This window comes from Lampris incognitus, chromosome 2 (assembly GCF_029633865.1).
Source record: "Lampris incognitus isolate fLamInc1 chromosome 2, fLamInc1.hap2, whole genome shotgun sequence".
Classification (NCBI taxonomy): domain Eukaryota; kingdom Metazoa; phylum Chordata; class Actinopteri; order Lampriformes; family Lampridae; genus Lampris; species Lampris incognitus.
Genome location: NC_079212.1, coordinates 28,596,216 through 28,617,202, shown reverse-complemented (window position 1 = coordinate 28,617,202; position 20,987 = coordinate 28,596,216).

Here is a 20,987-nt window from a genome sequence, read left to right as displayed (position 1 = left end):
CAAAAGTTAGTAAATATGGAATTAGGATGACTTGCAGAATGTCTAAGAGGATATTTATCAAAGAAATCATCCTGGACTAAATTCAGATCCCCTCCAACTATAATATTATCAGTTGAGTATGATAATTTTAAGTTGTCTAATTGTAAGCTTATTTGTTCAAATAGTCTTCTGTTTTCTGTGCTATTGTTGTAGCCATAAACATTAATCAGGATGAATTTCAATTCATCTATGTTTAGGATAAGAATCAACCAGTGGCCATGTTCATCTGCCTTGTGGGATATAACCTGACCTCCGAAGTTTTTTAGGAGGATGGCAACCCCTGCTGATCTTGAAGTGCCATGGCTGAAAAAAGCATCATCTCCCCATTGTTTGGACCAAAATAAAGTATCCTCAATCTTGGAGTGAGTTTCTTGTAGAAAAACATTTGCATTTTTCCCTTTACAGAATAAGTAGATGCTTTTCCTTTTTGTCATGTCTCTTAGACCCCTTGCATTAACAGAAGTGAGAGATATATCATTTTTTAGACTAAACATAGAACACAAAAAACACAGAGATAATTAACTGAACTGTTAAAGAAGAAAAATGTTTTATCTGCTAGTAGTTACTGAACTTTGTGTAACAAAACCCTAAGCATTGTTTCTATTTATAACTCACTTGTTTTAGGAATCAACATTCCAGGTTATTTAGGTCTATGGTGTGACTCTCTGTCCGTTAATAAACGCATATGGGCCACGGAAAACAGTCTTCAGACCTGCCTTCCTTGCTTGCTCAACTTTCGGCCAAACAGCTTGCCGCGCCTCCCTTCTTCTTTGGTGAGATCTTCTGCGAAGCGGACGTTGAGATTCTTGCAGACTGGGTGAAGTTTGGTGGTTCGCCAGAGTTCATCCCTGTAGAGCTGTCCAGTGAACTCCACGATGATCTGACGAGGGCGGCTGTTGTTCGGCCCCAGACGGTGCACAGAGTCCAGGATGAAATCCATCTTCTCCGTCCAGTGTGGAACAATCTCCCCGATGATTTCAGCGACGAGCTGTCGTGTATTCTCCTCCTTTTCTTCTTTCAGGCCGTTAAGTCTTAAGTTCCATCTTCTCCTGTCGCGCTCCAGTTCTGCAGCTCTTTTCCACCTCTGCAGCTCTCTTGTCCAGCTCTGCGTTCTTCACACGGAGTTGTTTTATTTCATCATCCAACTCTTTGTTTTTATCCTTGCACTCTTTGACTTCGGCCGAGTTAAACTCGACCGCTTTTGCGATGTTAGCAATGGTCAGTGTGTTTTGTTTCAACTCCGTCTTGAAATCCTCCATCATGTTGCGGAGAGTACCGATGGCAGCTGATAGCAGCATTCGAGGTATCCTCGGCATGGGCTCCAGCAGTTGTGGCCTCGTCTCCTTTTTGTTTTTTTCTGAGGACCTGGCGGCTTAGCAGGAGATGTAAGGGTGTTTTTTGTGCCTTTGGCGTTTGTCTCCATGTTCTCTGGACCGCAGTAGTCGTGCATTTGGAGAGCCTTTAGCTTCGCGTTAGCTTTGGCTATTTTTAGTTTAGAGTGTGCTTTAGAAAGCGATCGAAATGACCTACTCAGTTCTAAGAGCGACTCCTATAGATTCGAACACAAACAGAGAAAGTTTCCTGTGAGTTTTTTGTCCAAGTTTGTCGGTTTCATGGTTTGTTACGTGAGTTGTTTATGCCGCGTCCGCTCCCTCCGCCATCTTGCCGGAACTCGGGTTTGCGGTTTCCCTAGCCATTAAGGTTGCGTCTTCCTGCCATTCTATTTTGGGACCGGATGTGGTCAGCAGATTCGTCCATCATTGACTGCGTAGCGCCTCTTGTTGGTGAATTCGATAAACTGTGAGCCAGGAAACACCACGGATTTATTCAAGTAAGACTGTTCCAGTATCCATTCACTTCATGGATTTATTCAAATAAAACTAACAGTTAAGGGCCCCAACGAAATATCTCCTTTTATTTATTTGGGTGTTGTGCACAACAGGGGTATTGCAGTGCTGCAACATATCGGTGTATAATTCATACTTGTATGTTGCGTATATATGTATTTGCAAACCATCATATGAATATTGGTATACTGTTATTCTCTATTTTAAGTATAATTCCATGCAACTCTACTTACCTTGTGCCTCGTCCAAATTATTCACACACAGTCAACTCATACTATACCTGACCTTGAGGTAAAATTCTATCCTTATTAAAGAAGGGTTACACTGACCTCTTCAAAACTAATATAGCCTGTGTTGCGCATGGCCTTTCCACCCAGCCAATAGGTCGAGGCAAAACACGGTCTGTTGGTCTGGCAAGTGTTTTTAGGACAATGTAGTCCTGAGCAAGTGGGGGGGGGGTCAGTATGCATAAACCGTATCCTTCGAAGCACGCTGTTGTCTGCAGAGTCAGAATCTGTGAGCTGAGGCTTGTTGAGCTTTGGCGTCCAAGTTGCGTTGCCATTGCAAAGGTCTGCGTTGCACGTACACATGACACCTTTGAAATAGGGGCTCTCCTTTGACTTAAAATTAAATATATCGCATGCAAGCACGGTTGGCACAACCAGGTTGTTTCTGGGGTGGTAAATACCCAAACAACAATCAGTATGTGCACAAAGCTGCTCAATAACCTCAACTCCTGGCTCTTTCTTGACTGCACATCGCCTCTCCTGTATGGAGACACCCAGAAAGATGCATCCCAGAGCTGCGAGCAGCAGCCTGCACTGCGAGCTCATTATCAGTTATTCCAGACTACAGTGATGATTCTCAATTTATCGTTCCTGGTAAGTGATCGTTGGACCTAAGGTAGGATGAAACTCATTTAAGAATATGCACTCAATTCGATAATCGTCGGACACACCGCGACGTTATATCTATAAATGTCCAACATGTCTGACGTGAGTACGTTTATTAATAGTCCGCAAAAGGAAACGATGTACCGAGCTGGTCCATGGAGCAACTCAAACAACCAACATGTCCGCCATAGTTAGGAATTGTGACGTAACGTCCGTTCTGCTCAGTGATTGGCTGATAGCTTTATTCGCGGGGCGAAAGCTCAGAAAAATCGACCTCGCTGCAAAAAAAAAATTTCCCCAGTGTATAAAGGCCTTTAAAGTACAGTGAGAAGGTCTTGGTTCTCTTTGGGAGGAAGAGGAAGACAGTCCGGACGTGAACCAGCAGCAAACATTTGTAGTGTTTACAGGAGGCATTATTACAGCACCTGCATAGGCCGCGGAACCGGTATGGCCAGTAGGGCCGTGGCCATACCTACTTTGGCGTGCATCAAACATAAACATGTGTAAAAATTCAAATCGCATATACGTTACATTCTTAATGTATTGCACTTTTGCGCGCTTCCCGGGCTAATTTCCACTAGCTGTAAGCCTACGTACAGTACGTAGCCTATCACAAGCAACAAACTCTGTTTCCTAACGATTGATTGGTTATTTGTGTCACGTGAGCTTAGCGTCACACGGACGTGAATTTCACAGAACAAAATACCAGCGCTCTATGTAAATAGACTAACTGCTAGTGTGTTCTCTAAATTTAAGCAATAGTAACCTTCAAATGAATGATGAAGCGTCGAAAAATAACTGATTTCTTCGGGTCAAAGTTAACCAAGGTAGCTGAGACAACCACCGTCACTCCAGCCCACAATGAGCCCTCTGAGGAACCAGAAGTAGAATGTCTAACTGTCGCTGCTCCAGCTAGCCCCTCTGCCGCCGCTACCCTCAACGTTATGAGCCTCGCCCCAGCTCACAATGAGCCCTCTGAGCTCGAGGAACCAGCAGTAGAATTGCTAATTAGCCCAGAACTTGACTTTGACAATTTACGCGCACAGTTGAATATGCTGCCAGATGCGATCCTACTACTACTACTTTCGGCTGCTCCCGTTAGGGGTCGCCACAGCAGATCATCCGTTTCCATTTCTTCCTGTCTTCTGCGTCTTCCTCTGTCACACCAGCCACCTGCATGTCTTCCCTCACCACATCCATAAACCTCCTCTTTGGCCTTCCTCTTCTCCTCTTCCCTGGCAGCTCCATATTCAGCATCCTTCTCCCAATATACTCAGCATCTCTCCTCCACACATGTCCAAGCCATCTCAATCTTGCCTCTCTTGCTTTGTCTCCAAACCGTCCAACCTGAGCGGTCCCTCTAATATAATCGTTCCTAATCCTGTCCTTCTTCGTTACTCCCAGTGAAAATCTTAGCATCTTCAACTCTGCCACCTCCAGCTCCGCCTCCTGTCTTTTCGTCAGTGCCACTGTCTCCAAACCATATAACATAGCTGGTCTCACAACCATCTTGTAAACTTTCCCTTTAATTCTTGCTGATACCCTTCTGTCGCAAATCACTCCTGACACACTTCTCCACCCACTCCAACCTGCCTGCACTCTCTTTTTCACCTCTCTACTGCATTCCCCGTTACTTTGGACAGTTGACCCCAAGTATTTAAACTCATGCGTGAATGAGAGAGAGGACAGTGGAATGGTCAGGATGCAAGGAGTGGAGGTGACAAAGGCATTCAAGTATTCCGTCTTGCTCCTACTGACTTTCATTCCTCTTCTCTCCAGTGCATACCTCCACCTCTCCAGGCTCTCCTCAACCTGCACCCTACTCTTGCTACAGATCACAATGTCATCCGCGAACATCATCGTCCATGGAGACTCCTGCCTGATCTTGTCCGTCAACCTGTCCATCACCATTGCAAACAACAAAGGGCTAAGAGCCGATCCTTGATGTAATCCCACCTCCACCTTGAACCCATCTGTCATTCCAACCGCACACCTCACCATTGTCACACTTCCCTCATACGTATCCTGCACCACTCCTACATACTTCTCTGCAACTCCTGACTTCCTCATACAATACCACACCTCCTCTCTCGGCACTCTGTCATAAGCTTTCTCTAAATCTACAAAGACACAATGCAACTCTTTCTGGCCTTCTCTATACTTCTCAATCAACATTCTCAAAGCAAACATCGCATCTGTGGTGCTCTTTCGTGGCATGAAACCATACTGCTGCTCGCTGATCGTCACCTCTCCTCTTAACCTAGCTTCTATTACTCTTTCCCAAATTTTCATGCTGTGGCTGATCAACTTTATACCTCTGTAGTTGTTACAGTTCTGCACATCGCCCTTGTTCTTGAAAATCGGTACCAGTATGCTTCTTCTCCACTCCTCGGGCATCCTCTCACTTTCCAGGATTGTGTTAAACAATCTAGTTAAAAACGCCACTGCCATCTCTCCTAAACATCTCCATGCCTCCACAGGTATGTCATCAGAACCAACTGCCTTTCCATTCTTCATCCTCTTCATAGCTGCCCTCACTTCCTCCTTGCTAATCCGCTGAACTTCCTGATTCACTATCCCTACATCATCCAACCTTCTCTCTCTCTCATTTTCTTCATTCATCAGCCCCTCAAAGTATTCCTTCCACCTTCTTAGCACACTCTCCTCGCTTGTCAGCACATTTCCATCTCTATCCTTGATCGCCCTAACTTGCTGCACATCCTTTGCAGCTTGGTCCCTCTGTCTAGCCAATCGGTACAAGTCCTTTTCTCCTTCCTTAGTGTCTAATCTGTCATACAACTCACCATACGCCTTTTCCTTTGCCTTTGCCACCTCTCTCTGCTTTACGCTGCATCTCCTTGAACTCCTGTCTACTTTCTTCATCTCTCTTACTATCCCACTTCTTCTTTGCCAACCTTTTCCTCTGTACAATTTGCTGTACTTCCTCATTCCACCACCAAGTCTCCTTGTCTTCCTTCCTCTGTCCTGATGACACACCAAGTACCTTCCTAGTTGTCTCCCTCACTATTTCTGCAGTGGTTGTCCAGCCATCTGGTAACTCTTCACTACCACCCAGTGCCTGTCTTAACTCCTGCCTGAACTCCACACAACAGTCTTCCTTCTTCAACTTCCACCATTTGATCTTCGGCTGTGTCTTCACTCGCTTCCTCTTCTTGGTCTCCAAAGTCATCCTACAGACCACCATCCGATGCTGCCTAGCTACGTTCTCCCCTGTCACCACCTTGCAGTCTCCAATCCCTTTTAGATGGCGACTTCTACATAAGATATAGTCCACCTGTGTGCACTTTCCTCCACTCTTGTATGTCACCCTGTGTTCCTCCCTCTTCTTGAAATATGTATTCACCACAGCCATTTCCATCCTTTTCGCAAAATCGACCACCATCTGTCCTTCCACATTTCTCTTCTTGACTCCATACCTTCCCATCACCTCCTCATCACCTCTGTTCCCTTCACCAGCATGTCCATTGAAGTTGGCTCCAATCACCACTCTCTCCTCCTTGGGTACCCTCTCCACCATGTCGTCCAACTCACTCCAGAATTCTTCTTTTTCATCCATCTCACACCCAACTTGCGGGGCATATGCGCTGATAACATTCAGCAATAAACCTTCAATTTCCAGCTTCATACTCATCACTCTGTCTGACACTCCCTTCACCTCCAGCACGCTCTTGACATACTCTTCCTTCAGAATTACCCCTACCCCATTACTCCTCCCATTCACACCATGGTAGAAGAGTTTGAACCCACCTCCGATACTCCTGGCCTTACTCCCCTTCCACCTGGTCTCTTGCACACACAGTATGCCTACCTTTCTTCTTTCCATCATGTCAGCCAGCTCTCTCCCTTTACCAGTCATAGTGCCAACATTCAAAGTTCCAACTCTCACCTCCACATGCCTACCCTTCCTCCTCTCTAGCTGCCTCTGGACATGCTTTCCCCCTCTCCTTCTCCTTCGCCCAACAGTAGCATAGTTTCCACCGACACCCTGCTGGTTAACAGTACCGGTGGCGGTCGTTGGTAACCCGGGCCTCGACCGATCCGGTATGTAAGTCTTATTTATGATCCGCATATTTGATTTGGCAAAGATTTTACGCCGGATGCCCTTCCTGACGCAACCCTCCCCATTTGTCCGGGCTTGGGACCGGCACTAAGGATGCACTGGCTTGTGCATCCTCAGTGGCTGGGTTTGCCAGATTCGATCCGAACGTCTGGAATTACCGTCACAACGGTAGCATCAGAAACATCGGCAATGAATGCTGCTCCGGTAGCGAAAACCCTATTGCCAGATGTACACAGGCTGTTGAAATTGTTTTATACAATTCCCGTGTCAACTGCCAGCGCCGAGAGGTCTTTCTCAACCCTTCGTCGTATGAAGACTTATCTAAGGTCAACAATGACCCAAAGGAGACTCAATGACTTGCTGTGCAGCCACCACGCCCGTAGCCAGAAACATGTTTTGGGGGGGGAGGGGGGTCGGGCAACACTGCCGAAAGCTACCGGTAAATAAAATTCCCACACTGTATACTATAGCCTAATACCCAACCGTACGGTAAATGTCAACGTATTAATGGCCCATAGATAATCATCAATGCATTAATAAATAAAAGTGGGTCTTACCTTATAAAAGCAGGTCCAATCGTCTTTTTTGTCTGCAAAAGATGCCCAGTGCCTCTTCCGGCGTCACCACAATGTCTCTGTGCTCCGAGAGCAATGTCAGTCCATCAAGCCGTCTTTCCGTCATTGTACTGCGCATTTTGTCCTTGATCCTTCCCAGACGGGAAAAACTTCTCTCGACATGGGCACTGGTGACAGGAAGCGTGGTCAAAACGCGGAGAAGCTTGAAGATGCTTGGAAACAACTAGCAGAGAACAGCATAGGACTGCCCCCGTTACACAGGCATTTAATGCCTCAATGGCATTTTGTGGAACATAAGTTGCATCTTTCCATTTATCCCGCCAGGTGTCAATTTCTGACTTTACAACTTCCAGATGCGGTGACACTTCATCAGGATACAGGTTGGAGAGCCCTTGAGCTGAGCTGTCGTTCAGCATGCTGACCTTAGATGGCAGTAAGGAGCAGAGGTTGGAGATCACATTGCTGTGTTTGCTGAAGCGTTCCTTCATCTGTGATGAATAAAAGTCAAGCATGACTATGAAAAGCTTTTGCCGGTAGTGATTTTCACAGGCCTTCAATGGATCCTCATTGCAGTCCATGCCTCTTCGTGGTCGAAATTCAACCCCATACTTGGCTGCTTGGGAAGAGGTCTTTTGGAAAATCTGCCTGAACTCCATCTCAGAGTTAGCCCTCATCTCATCTACCTGCTTAATAACAGCATCAGCAGCTGAAACGCAACTCACCAAGTCACAATTTTCCTTCTGAAGGAAGGTGGACAGGTGGTAGGTTTTTGCAAGCATCTTCTCACTCACATTCATTGACAGCATGAATTCTGCATTGTCAATTGAATTAAAGAGCCGAGTGGCTTTGACAGATGTCTCCTGTGAAGGTTTCACTGATTTTCTGCAGGCTGGATCGCACAGGGTCTAAAAGCTCGTTGAATGTAAATATTGCGTCGTGGCGTTCGACCCATCTCGTTTCACACAACTTCGTCAGTCGCGTTTTCTTGCAGTCGGGTAAAAGACGCTCCGTCTCGTGTCGCAGACTGGCAGACCGCAAAGCCGAATCATGGAAAAAAGTGCAGATTTCCGAGACAATTCCAAAGCAATTTCGCACCATTTGTACAGTGCAGCACTTGTTTAGGACCAAATTCAAACTGTGGCTTGCACAGTGCACGTAAACTGCTTGCATGTGCTTCTCTTTGATTTTAGCTTGGGCACCATGTAAACGGCCACTCATGGCAGATGCGCCGTCGTATCCCTGCCTGGCCACGTAAAAACTGTAAATCAACGCCTGCATTTGTCAACTGACTTTCGTTTGAATTGGCGATTGCCTCCCCGGTTAACTTCTCGATATCAACAAAGGACAAAAAATCCTCTCTGATGCTATATTGGCTGTCATGCTGGTTCACGTATCTGACACAGACAGAAAGCTGCTCCCGCCCTGAAACATCTTTCATTTCATCTGCCAACACAGCAAAACACTGCGCGGAGTTTACTTTCTGCACCAATTTGTTTGTTATCACATCTCCAATTATGCTGATTATTTCATTTTGTACATCAGGACTGCAGTAGCTAGCGTTTGCTGCACATTTACTCAAGTGTTGTAACAGTACCGTGTCGCCAGATGTAGCCCTAAACCTGAGTAAAGCCCTGAAATTTCCGTCATTGTGAGTTGGCTCATTCAATGTCACTGGTCCTGAATCAATATCACCTCTCAGGACGAGTTCTTGGCGACCGCAAAAAATCAACGTTGCAATGATGCTTTTGAGTTTTTCTCTGTTTTCTTGGACTCGCTTTTTTCTCTAAGAATCTAGCCTCAGTGAAGTTGCATCCATTTTATTGTTGAGAACCATTTGGAAATTGTCCGCTTTCAAACATGCATCCTTGTGATATGCCTTTTGTGCATGGTCTTTGAACGTCTCTAAAGCATGTCTCCAGTTTGAGAAGTGGACATTAATTAGCTTGCCAGCTTTTCTGTGCCCTCCCTTGCCCACATGCTCGACTGCAAACGCAACACAGTGCTTACAAAAACAACCGTCGGACCTTGCTGAGTATACCAGCCAGCTAAACTGGTCAATCCAATGACGTTGGAAACGTAGTTTACCTCCTAGTTTTGTAGGGAATGTTTGTCCGATATTGGCCGTCCAGTCCAGTAAGTATATTTCTCTTCTCTGTTCGTCTGATATTTTCCCACCAATATAATCCACAAAGTCGTGTGAAAACGTTTCCGAGGTAGAGGACGGCGGGCGGGTCTGCTAACTCTGGCTCCGTTTCCGAGGAGGAGGGCAGTGGGTCTGCTAACACTTGCTCCGGAAAATCGGTAACGTTAGTGACCAGATCATCTGTAATGTTATTTTTTTCTTTTTTGAGTCGGGACACGTTGAAACAAAAAAATCACTTTTTTTACGAATATTAACTTTACTGCTCTTGCCTGATTTACAGGTAGCTTTCGGCGGCTCCATTGCTTTTGAAAAGCAAACTATAGATCGACCATTTAGCTAGCATAACCAGTGGCAGGTTGCTTAGCTGACTCGTCAGACCCCTGAGCCAATCAAAAGCGTGTGATTTTATTTGTTTTACGAAACAGACCAATAAGATACATCATGTTTGGAAACAGGTTTAACGCCTGTCAGTCACGATAGATGCAGTGTATGAGTAGGCTAGAGGGGCGGTGACAAATAATCAAAACGATAACTAAATAATTATTGGTGCCATTTCAGACGGGCCGTGGGGTTTCGGGGGGGGGGGGTTAAGACTCGAAAACCACCTACCTGGCTACGTGCCTGGCAGCCACACACAAAGGGATCCTTTGGCCAATGTGGATGGTCTCGCCATTGCCAGTGACGTCATCCAGCAAGAGAGACGGAGGAACGTCTCTGGGAACGTTTAAGACGGGGTGGTCAGCGTTGACGTTTTTTAATCCTATGCAACTGGACTTGACGTGTCAAATGATTTATGTGTGGTGGACACGTATTGGGGACAGAATTCAACCCAGGAACTAAGGGTTAAGTCATGGTTGCCCTGGCAGGTTAACGCAGGGTTAAGTTATGGTTGTCCAGCCAGTTTTCTGGTTATTCTTGCCACCTCCGCTCAGTCGAGCTGTGGTTTGGTTGTCTCTCTGATTTACCGTGGATTAAAGAAAGTTGCATACACGGCTAAAGTGTGAACCTACGGTCTTCTCCGTTCCTTCGGCTCTACACTGGTGACCCCGACGTCGGTTTTCGGATAAGTTTTCTGAAACCACACACATTATGGCTACGAACGCCGTTGCAATTAAACTGCCGGAGTTTTGGGAGTCTTCCGCGGCTACATGGTTCGCGCAGGCTGAGGCACAGTTCGCGCTCAGACATAACAGCAGACGAGACCAGGTACTACTACGTAGTGGCAGCGCTGGGGGGCGCTACGGCTTCCAGGATAAGCGGTTTCATAACCAACCCGCCGGCCGATGGTAAATACGCCGCACTTAAACATCTCCTCCTTGAAACTTTTGAACTGTCAACAACGGAGAGAGCACGTCGCCTCTTCGCAATTCAGGGCTTGGGAGATGGCAAACCATCGGAGCTAATGAGCAGGATGTTAAACCTACTGGGTCAAGAAAAGCCATGTTTCCTGTTTATGGAGCTGTTTCTGCGCAACATGCCGCCCCACGTCCAGACTGCGCTCGCTAACTCCACCATCACTGATCCCCGTGAGCTGGCAAAGGAGGCTGACCGATTCTTCGTCGCTACACAACGTTCCTCCCATGCCGGGGTGCTGGCTCCTACCTTCACTGGCCCCCCGCCGACATCGCGGGCGTGGCCCGACGGTGGCGCCACAGCATCAGACCGCTACAAGCCCTCTGGACTCTGTATGTACCACGCTCGATTTGGTGCGAAAGCTAAACGGTGCCGTTCCCCCTGCAACTACAGGCCGACGGGAAACGAGAGGGCCAACACTCAGTAGTGGCCATGAGTGTTGGCGATACGAGCAGGCTACTCTTCATCCTCGACACCATCTCCGGTCGGCGATTTCTTTGTGACACGGGCGCACAGAGAAGCGTGCTCCCTGCTACTGACGTCGACATCATGGGCGGGGAGCGGGGCCCCCAGTTGGCGACGGCTGACGGCAGCCCTATCCACACCTACGGCGTGCGGTCTGTAGAACTGTGTTTTGGTGGACAACGTTTCACGTGAGAGTTCGTCATGGCCAATGTAACGCTTCCCCTCCTCGGAGCTGATTTTTTTGTGCGCTTACGGTTTGCTAGTGGACATTCAGAACAGCCGTCTGGTCGATGCCTTAACCTTCTCCTCCTTCGCATGTACGCGGAGGGAAGCGGCCTATGCAGGTCTAGCCAACTCTCTCTCAGAGGCAGACAAGTTCAACCGCCTCCTCGCTGAGTTCCCTGACCTCACCCAGCCTACCTTCTCTGCACCCACCGCTAAGCATGGGGTGGAGCATCACATTGCTACGAAGGGGCCCCCGGTCTACACCAGAGCCAGGCGTCTCGACCCCGCCAAACTCGCCATTGCCAAGTCTGAGTTCGAGCACCTGGAACGCATGGGGATCATCCGCCGCTCTGACAGCCCGTGGGCGTCCCCACTCCACATCATCGCTAAGCCTGATGGAGGTTGGCGCCCATGCGGGGACTACCGCCGACTAAATGACGCCACCACGCCCGACCGCTATCCTGTCCCGCATATCCAGGACTTTTCTGCAAACCTGTCTGGCAAATGCGTCTTCTCAAAAGTCGACCTGGTCCGTGGTTATCATCAAGTTCCCGTGCACCCCTCAGACATCCCCAAGACAGCGGTGACTACCCCATTCGGCCTATTTGAATTCCTACGAATGCCATTTGGACTCAAAAACGCGGCCCAGTCCTTTCAGCGGCTGATGGATTCAGTGCTCCGTGGCCTTCCTTTCATCTTCGTCTATTTGGACGACATACTCATCGCCAGCGCCTCCGAGGAAGAACACCTGTCCCATCTTCATGCCCTCTTCACACGCCTCAGCCAGCATGGGCTGATCGTCAACCCGGCGAAGTGCCGGTTCGGGCTGACAGCCATTGATTTCCTCGGGCACCGCATCACTGGGGACGGGGCAGTCCCCCTGCCCTCAAAGGTGGAAGCGGTGGCGGCCTTTCCGCGCCCCCAAACAGCTCGTGCGCTCAGGGAGTTCATCGGGATGGTGACATTCTACCACCGCTTCATTCCCCGAGCCGCCTTTATCATCCGGCCACTGTACGAGGCGCTGAAAGGCATGTCCCCCAACCAGGCGGTCGACTGGACAGCAGAGCGGGACCGTGCGTTCACCGAGACTAAAGCTGCGCTCTCCCAGGCTACCCTGCTAGCGCATCCTTCACCTACAGCGCCTATTTCCATAACCACAGATGCATCGGACTATGCTGTTGGTGCGGTTCACGAACAGTGGGTGGGGGGGGCTTGGCAGCCTTTGGCCTTTTTCAGTCGCCAGCTTACACCCCGAGAGCGCAAGTATAGTACTTTTGACAGGGAACTCCTCGGTCTCTGGCTCGCCGTCCGGCATTTCCGTTTCCTGCTAGAGGGCCGCGAATTTACTGCATACGTGGACCACAAGCCACAAGACGGCCGAGCCATGGTCCGTTCGCCAGCAGCGACAACTCTCCTACATTTCGGAATTCACTACCGACATCCAGCACGTCGCTGGTAAGTCTAACCAGGTAGCTGACTGCCTCTCTAGGGCAGTGATTGGAGCGGTCCACCTAGGCCTTGACTATGCACAGATGGCTGCTGACCAGGCCACGGACCCGAGCATCCTCCGTCTCCGGGCCTCCGACACGGGGCTCCGCCTGCAGGACGTTCCTTTCAGCGACACAGGTGTCACCCTCCTGTGTGACGTCTCCACAGGACAGCCCAGGCCCATCGTCCCGCACAGCTGGAGACGCCCCGTATTTGAAGCTGTGCACGGCCTCTCTCATCCAGGCGGTAAGCCATCCGTGCGCCTGACCTCTGCTAAGTTTGTGTGGGAGGGACTTAAGAGAGACGTGAAAGCGTGGGCCGACTCGTGTGTTGCCTGTCAGCGGGCTAAGATACACCGCCACATTAAGGCGCCCCTGGAACGCTTCGCAGTGCCGGAGAGACGATTTGACCATGTCCACGTCGACCTGGTTGGTCCCCTACCCCCCTCCCATGGGTTCACCTACCTCTTCACTGTGGTGGACAGGACTACGCGCTGGCCTGAAGCTGTTCTCCTGGCATCCACGACGTCTGCTGATGTGGCCCGGGCTTTTATTGGGTCGTGGGTCTAACGTTTCGGTGCGCCTTCCGACCTTTCATCTGACCGCGGGCCACAGTTTACCTCAGAGCTATGGAATGCTGTGGGTGAGGCTCTGGGCGTCAAGCTTCATCGCACTACCGCCTACCACCCTCAGGCGAACGGCCTATGTGAGCGCTTCCACCGGTCCATGAAGGCTGCGCTTCGGGCTACTCTCAAGGACTGCAACTGGGTCGACAAGCTCCCATGGGTCATGCTGGGCCTGCGGACCGCCCCGAAGGAAGACCTACAAGCCTCCTCTGCGGAGCTGGTGTACGGCACGCCGCTGCGAGTCCCAGGCGATTTCATGCCCAATGCAACGCGTCCCTGGTCAGCTGTGGACCAACGAGCCTCCTTGCTGGACGGGGTCAGAGCTTTCACACCCGTCCCTACCGCCCAACACGGCGCTCCGGTGTCCCAGGTGCCCCCAGGTCTGCAGTCAGCGGACTACGTGTTCATCCGTCACGACGCACACCGCCCCCCTCTGCAACCCCCTTATGACGGCCCCTTCCGCGTCCTGGAACGGGGAACTAAGCACCTGGTGGTGGATTTTGGGGGCACGGCCGAGCATGTTTCAGTGGACCGAGTTAAACCCGCACACCTGGACTTGACGCAGCCGTTGGAGTTAGCCCAACCTCCTCGTCGCGGTCGTCCCCCGGCTCCGCCTCCTCCCCCTGTGGAGGCCCGAGCTGCCTCTTCTGCTCCTCAGGCCGACCTCCACAGGCCCGCGTCAATGCCTCCCAGAGACACTCCGGCCCCTGTTATCCGGAGCCGCCGCAGACGGCCTGTCGTCCCCCCGCGCCTGCCTGACTTCGATTACTAGGGCGAATTCTGGGGGGGCTCATGTGGTGGACACGTATTGGGGACAGAATTCAACCCAGGAACTAAGGGTTAAGTCATGGTTGCCCTGGCAGGTTAACGCAGGGTTAAGTTATGGTTGTCCAGCCAGTTTTCTGGTTATTCTTGCCACCTCCGCTCAGTCGAGCTGTGGTTTGGTTGTCTCTCTGATTTACCGTGGATTAAAGAAAGTTGCCTACACGGCTAAAGTGTGAACCTACGGTCTTCTCCGTTCCTTCGGCTCTACATATGCTTTCTAATCATACTGATTATTCTATTTGATTGTGACTCAAGTTTAGGCTATAATCAGGACAAATACTAACGGCAATAATAATAAATAAAGTTATGCGTTACGAGTGTGGCTTGGGGGGGGGGGGGGGGGGGTGTCATGTCATTCGTGGCCCTACCCATTCGAAATGCGTTCCGCGGCCTATGAGCACCTGTCCAAGGACTGCATTGCAATGAATTGCTGCTGCAGATTGTCTGCATTGTTAAAAATTCTTATTAAAAAGAATTTGTTTTAAAAAACAAAGTTTAAGGAACAATCTAAGTACAGTTTAGTATTGTTAAGAACTGTTCACAGAAGCTTATGGTTAACTTAAAGGAATACATTAGGGTCATCCGATTAGCGTAACGGTCTGTTCCCTTAGGCAACGATTCGAATCCCCACGTTATCTCCGGCCTGGTTGGGCGTCCCTACAGACACAACTGGCCATGTCTGAGGGTGGGGAGCCGGATGTGGGTATGTGTCCTGGTCGCAGCACTGGCTGGCCCGGCCCGGGCCTCCTGTTCGGGGGACTGGGGGGGAATAGTGTGACCCTCCCACGTGCTACGTCCCTCGGCATGTGGTAGTCTGCAGCCCTCCTCGGATCGGCAGACGGGGTGGTGCAGTGACCGGTATGGCTCAGAAGAGTGGGGGGAAGTGGTGTCTAAATTAGAGAAGTAAGCTGCTGTCCTTTTTTACCAACAGATTTGCTGTATTTGAAAATTAATTCGAAGTAGGTCAAGACGTGAGCTACTTTGAATTAATTTTCAAAGTACAGCACTGCATAAACATATGCTACTTGGCTGTTGGGCCATTGTCGTAAGCTGTGTAAGTAAGGGTTCACTTAGTTTCCACAATCACTGTCCTGTCCTCAATTCAACTCAATTTAAAACTGTACAATGACTAAAATCTAGGACAACTTGACCAGTCAAAAAAGGCTGAATTAACACTTAAAGCTATGGCTGTGTACAAGAAAAGGTGTGAACAGGCAATTTGTGTAGCAGTTCTTTCCTGAAGAAGAGGGTGTGTTGCCTCTCCCTTCTGGATTCTACATTGTCAACAAAGTATAACAGTGTGCTAAAATCTTCATACAAAAGGGACTGAGATGATGTATTTTCCTTAATTGCAAAGTTTCCTCCTGTCAGGTTAGACCTTGATAAATTCCATCCATCCATTATCTGAACCACTTATCCTGCTCTCAGCATCGCGGGGATGCAGGAGCCTATCCCAGCAGTCATTGGGCGGCAGGCGGGGAGACACCCTGGACAGGCCGCCAGGCCATCACACAGGGCTGGCATACACACACACCTACACACACATTCATACCTAGGGACAATTTAATATGGCCAGTTCACTTGACCTACATGTCTTTGGACTTTGGGAGGAAGCCGGAGCCCCCAGAGGAAACCCATGCATACACAGGGAGAACATGCAAACTCCACACAGAGGACGACCTGGGACGACCCCCAAGGTTGGACTACCCCAGGGCTCGAACCCAGGACCTTCTTGCTGTGAGGCGACCGCGCCACCGTGCCGCTCTACCTTGATAAATTCTAAAATGAAATTTCCTATGCAATGGAAGCCATTAATCCACAAATTTAAAGGGTGCAACAGTAAAAAAGTAATGCAACAAATAACACAACTTGTGTATTTTTTCCAATCTAAGGAGATAACTTACCCCCCCCCCCCCCACACACACACACACACACTTAAATGCTGAATTTCCAGCCAGTATTTTATTTAGTGTTTGGGGAAAGGGAGATGAAAAGGGGAGACTCAGTAGATATGAGTATTTGTACTTTATTAACCCAGTGATTCTGGATGCAGCGCCTGCAGTGGCGATTCATCTCTGTCAGCCGTGCACACTTTATTTAGTTGTGACATTTAAGACAGGTTGTCTTGAGAACATGGAACAAATGTGGCATGGTTGGCTAGTTGAAACATTTTTACATAAGGAAGAAAAAAAGGATGCTGTACTTAGTAGAGGATGTGCCTACTACCGGTAATGGACCCGTCTCCTTGAGTGCTCGGCAGACATGCATCATTTTGTGAGAGATCATTAGTGTCATAAAGTATGTATTCTCAGATCCTCTGTAAAGATGAGGGTTTTCTGTTTTATGTCCTGTTGGTTTGCAACAACCTCCTGTTTCTATCAAGGCTATTGTTGATTTTATTTTCCATTTCTGAAAGGTTGTGTCTTTGGCAATTTCGCCGTCAACTGACTGGAAAGCAAAGTAGAGTGGGGCGAGAGAAAGCCATACACCAAAGGCCTTTAAACCAAGGGGGCTGCATTAAGACTTGCGACATGACCTTCATCTTCAGTCTTTGGACTAAAATGCTTTGTTGTGAATAGTGACAATGGTTTTCAATCCATTGATGCAGAAAAACCCAAAATTGAATTGCTCTTGTAGGTTATAAGCTGCAGACCAATCCCATACAGTGCCCCAGCGTAGTGAAGTGTTCAAAGTGTCTGTCTCTCCCAGAGTTCTTCTGTTTGGGAGCTCACAGGGAATTGGAGAGATTGTTCTCCCAGCAGAGGCTAATGATCCCTGATGGTTGCTGGACTGATAATTTAGCCACCCAGTGCCAGAACTAAAAGCAGATCATTATAGGGTCTCTGCTCTCTCGACACTAAAGCCATGGCTCAGAAAATGAGCTGTCACCACTGACACGAGGAAAGGATGTAACCTGCTGGTCTCTGCAGAGAACCTGTTCACTCTGGATGCCACTACTGCAAAGAGGTGGATAGATCAATGATGCGAGAGCAAACAATGCAGGGACATGTTTAACCTTAGGCCTGTAAATCTGGGTTTCAGTAAATCATGATGACATACTGGGTAAGATGCAAAACGTCCAGGAAAAAGTAGTAGTATTATCACTTTCATGAGAGATTTCATATGAGACACACCAGTTTTGTCTCCTGTATGGGACAAACTACAGAAAAAAATGAGATTGACTTCATTACCAGATGCTATATTACCCCAATTTAACACGTTCCACAAAAGAAAAACTGCTAAAGCTAAAAAATAGCAAGACTTTGCACTTACTTTGGTAAAGATGGCGAGTCTGTACTTAGAAGGTAGAAAAGGTAGACTCACTTTATTAGCCAGGAATATTTTACACATACCCGGAATTTAGCCTCTGCATTTAGCCCATTCTAATGAAGAAAAGAAGAAAGCCACTTTATTTTGTCATAGTACAGGTTACAATGAATTTGTTCTTTGCATTTAACCCATCCTATTGTATAGGAGCAGTAGGCAGCTGCAGCAACCGGGGACCAACTCCAGTTCTTCTTTCCATTGCCTTGGTCTGAAGCACAGACAGGAGTATTAACCCTAACATGCATGTCTTTTTGATGGTGAGAGAAAAACACCCAGAGGAAACTCACACAGACATGGGGAGAACATGCAAACCCCACACAGAAAGGACCTGGGACAGCCTGGGGTTCGAACTCAGGAACTTCTTGCTGTGAGGCAACAATGCTAACGACTGGGCCACCGCACTAGGAGCACTATTACACTTGTTGATTCATTATGCACAGATATTGGTGATGGACTCTAACTCATGAAATTGATATCTGAAGTTTTACATTTTATTGAGCTTCATACTAAAGTAGGGCTATTCATTCTCAACTCTTACATACAAATGTATCCCCCCACAATATAAACTGTGCTTTGTTCTGTGCACCACACAAGTTTTCCATTGAATTTTTACATTAATCCCACTACTAACTATTGTGTCAAAGGGACCATCTATGTCCTTTCTGTGGAGTTTTTGTCCTCATCCGACCTGAGGGTCTAAGGATAACGGGGGGGGGGGGTACTTTGGTGCCTATTCCATCATGATCTGTTGAAGAACATAGTGTGATTATAAAGCCCTCTGAGACTGAATTGTGATTCGGAGCTACACAAATGAAATCTGACATGACTTAAATAGAGCAGAAGAAAAGCAACAGTATATAAACAGGCTTCAGATGGCAGATATTAAGACAGGTAAAATGGTAAGACCTCAAAATAGCATTAGTCATACATATGCATATGCTGATACAATTTTTTCAAAATATGTGTATTGTCATGGAAATTAACCTGCAATCACTCTGTACTCAGAAATGATTACACAAAACAATGATGGTTGATTATAAAAGACAGTATAATACAATACACAGACAAGACAATTAGTATTGTACCACACAGAGAACACTTCCCTGCATTTCTAAAGACACAAAGGATATACCTTATATACGGTTCCAAGACAAAGACTTATTCATTAGTCAACCACAGCCATACATTTTCCTATACTTCACACCATAGGTTAGTTTAAACATCTGGTCATCATCACCAGTTAGATAAGATTACAAGATGTGGTAGTCTGCAGCCCTCCCCGGTACGGCAGAGGGGGTGGAGCAGTGACCGGGATGGCTGGGAAGAGTGGGGTAATTGGCCGGATACAATTGGGGAGAAAATAAATTAAGTTTAAAAAAAAAATTATAACTTAATTTTTCATGTCAATTTGCTTTCCCAGTATGTTGGCATTGACTCTCAGACTGGTCATTGTACTGCCATGCTGGCTCCTTATATATGATATTACAATGGAGCAGAGGCCAGTTTTGCAATTTCGGTGTTTGGAGGGAAACCATGGGTAAACATGATAATTGATATCATTTACTATGTGGATAGTTCATTCTTGAGCACATTAACTTTTTAAGGAAATGTAAGTTTGTGCCAAAGCAGCAAGGGGAGTTGGTTCTAACATAGAACATCATAACAGAATGCACTGTATAAGCTAACTATTAGGTGTACTGCACTGTAAAGTGGGTTATTATTGATTTGCATTACAATACAACAGGGTTCCCTAATTAATTTTCTCCAAGGGCCAAATCATGTCATGCATGCCAAGCCAACGGCCAAAACATCCAGCTTTTTTTTCCCGATTGCGCCAGCAAAAGTTGTTTTATGTGCAGATGTTATTGTTGCTGCTATTGTGATTATTATTATCATTATTATTACTATTAGTAGTACTATTAGTAGTAGTAATTTAGGCCTGGGATTCTTAAAGTCTGTGTTGAGGGTCACACAAGAAAAAAAAATGCACTCTTGAAACAAAATAAGTCCAAAACCAACCATTTAATTATGGACAAATGGACAAAAATAAATGGATTTTCATTTACCAATCAGTGCAAGAAGTGAGAGGGATGGGATGAGGCAATCCTTCTGATGTCGGGACTGTTTTCTGTTGTGGCAATCCTGAGGCACTGGCCAAGATGTGCATTGGAGGGTCTGTTTCTTGCCTGGTCTCCTGATCTTCCTGGTCCCCCTTCTTTCCTTGATCGAGTTCACTGAAGAAAACGATGACTCACATATGTACATGGAGGAGAAACTTGTGAGTAGGAGCATTGCAATAGCTCTTCATGTTTTTGAATTGAGCTTAGGGAACCACGTTGATCCAAAAGTCACTCACCCCAACGTCCTTGTGTTTTGCTTTGAACAAATCAGATGTTCCCATCTCTAAGATCTCCATCTAAAGAGTTGCCTCATCTATGGAAGGTACCAGCCTTTTGGCCTCTGCAGTCCACTGGCCGTCAGCCAAAATGGACAACGGCCGTCTCAGAAAGAGGAGGATGTCACCTGAGAGTTTAGGGGAGCTTTCAAATCGTTCCTGGAAGTTTCTGCCAGGCTCGTCATGAAATCCTTCATCACTGGATCCTCCTGCATTCTGTTCTTCTCGCAATGCTCCCGCAGACATGGGAAGTGCAATTTTCTCCCATGAATGTTTCTCTCGAAAAGGTTCAGCTTTGACCAGAAAGCTTTAACCACCTCATACATGTCTACAACCACGTGGTTCTTACCTTGTAATTGCAGATTAAGGTGAATTATGTATATGAGACATGTCACACACAAAAAATAACATGCCATCAGCTTATTGTCACTTGACAACCTCTGACATTCTTGGGCTTTTTAGCTCTGCAGTCTGGATAAAAATGACTCAAGCTCATTGTGCAGGTCACACACCCTCTCCAACACATGGCCTTTGCTCAGCCAGGGAACATCATTATGCAGCAAAAGATCTGTGTGTTCCGCTGCCATTTCCTCAAGCAATGCTCTGAAAAGGCAATGTCGCTCTATGGCGTAGGTCAGGTGTGTGGTGTGGGGTGAGGTCAAAATAAAGTAGAGCAGCACGCACTGTATTTCATATGTTGTGCACT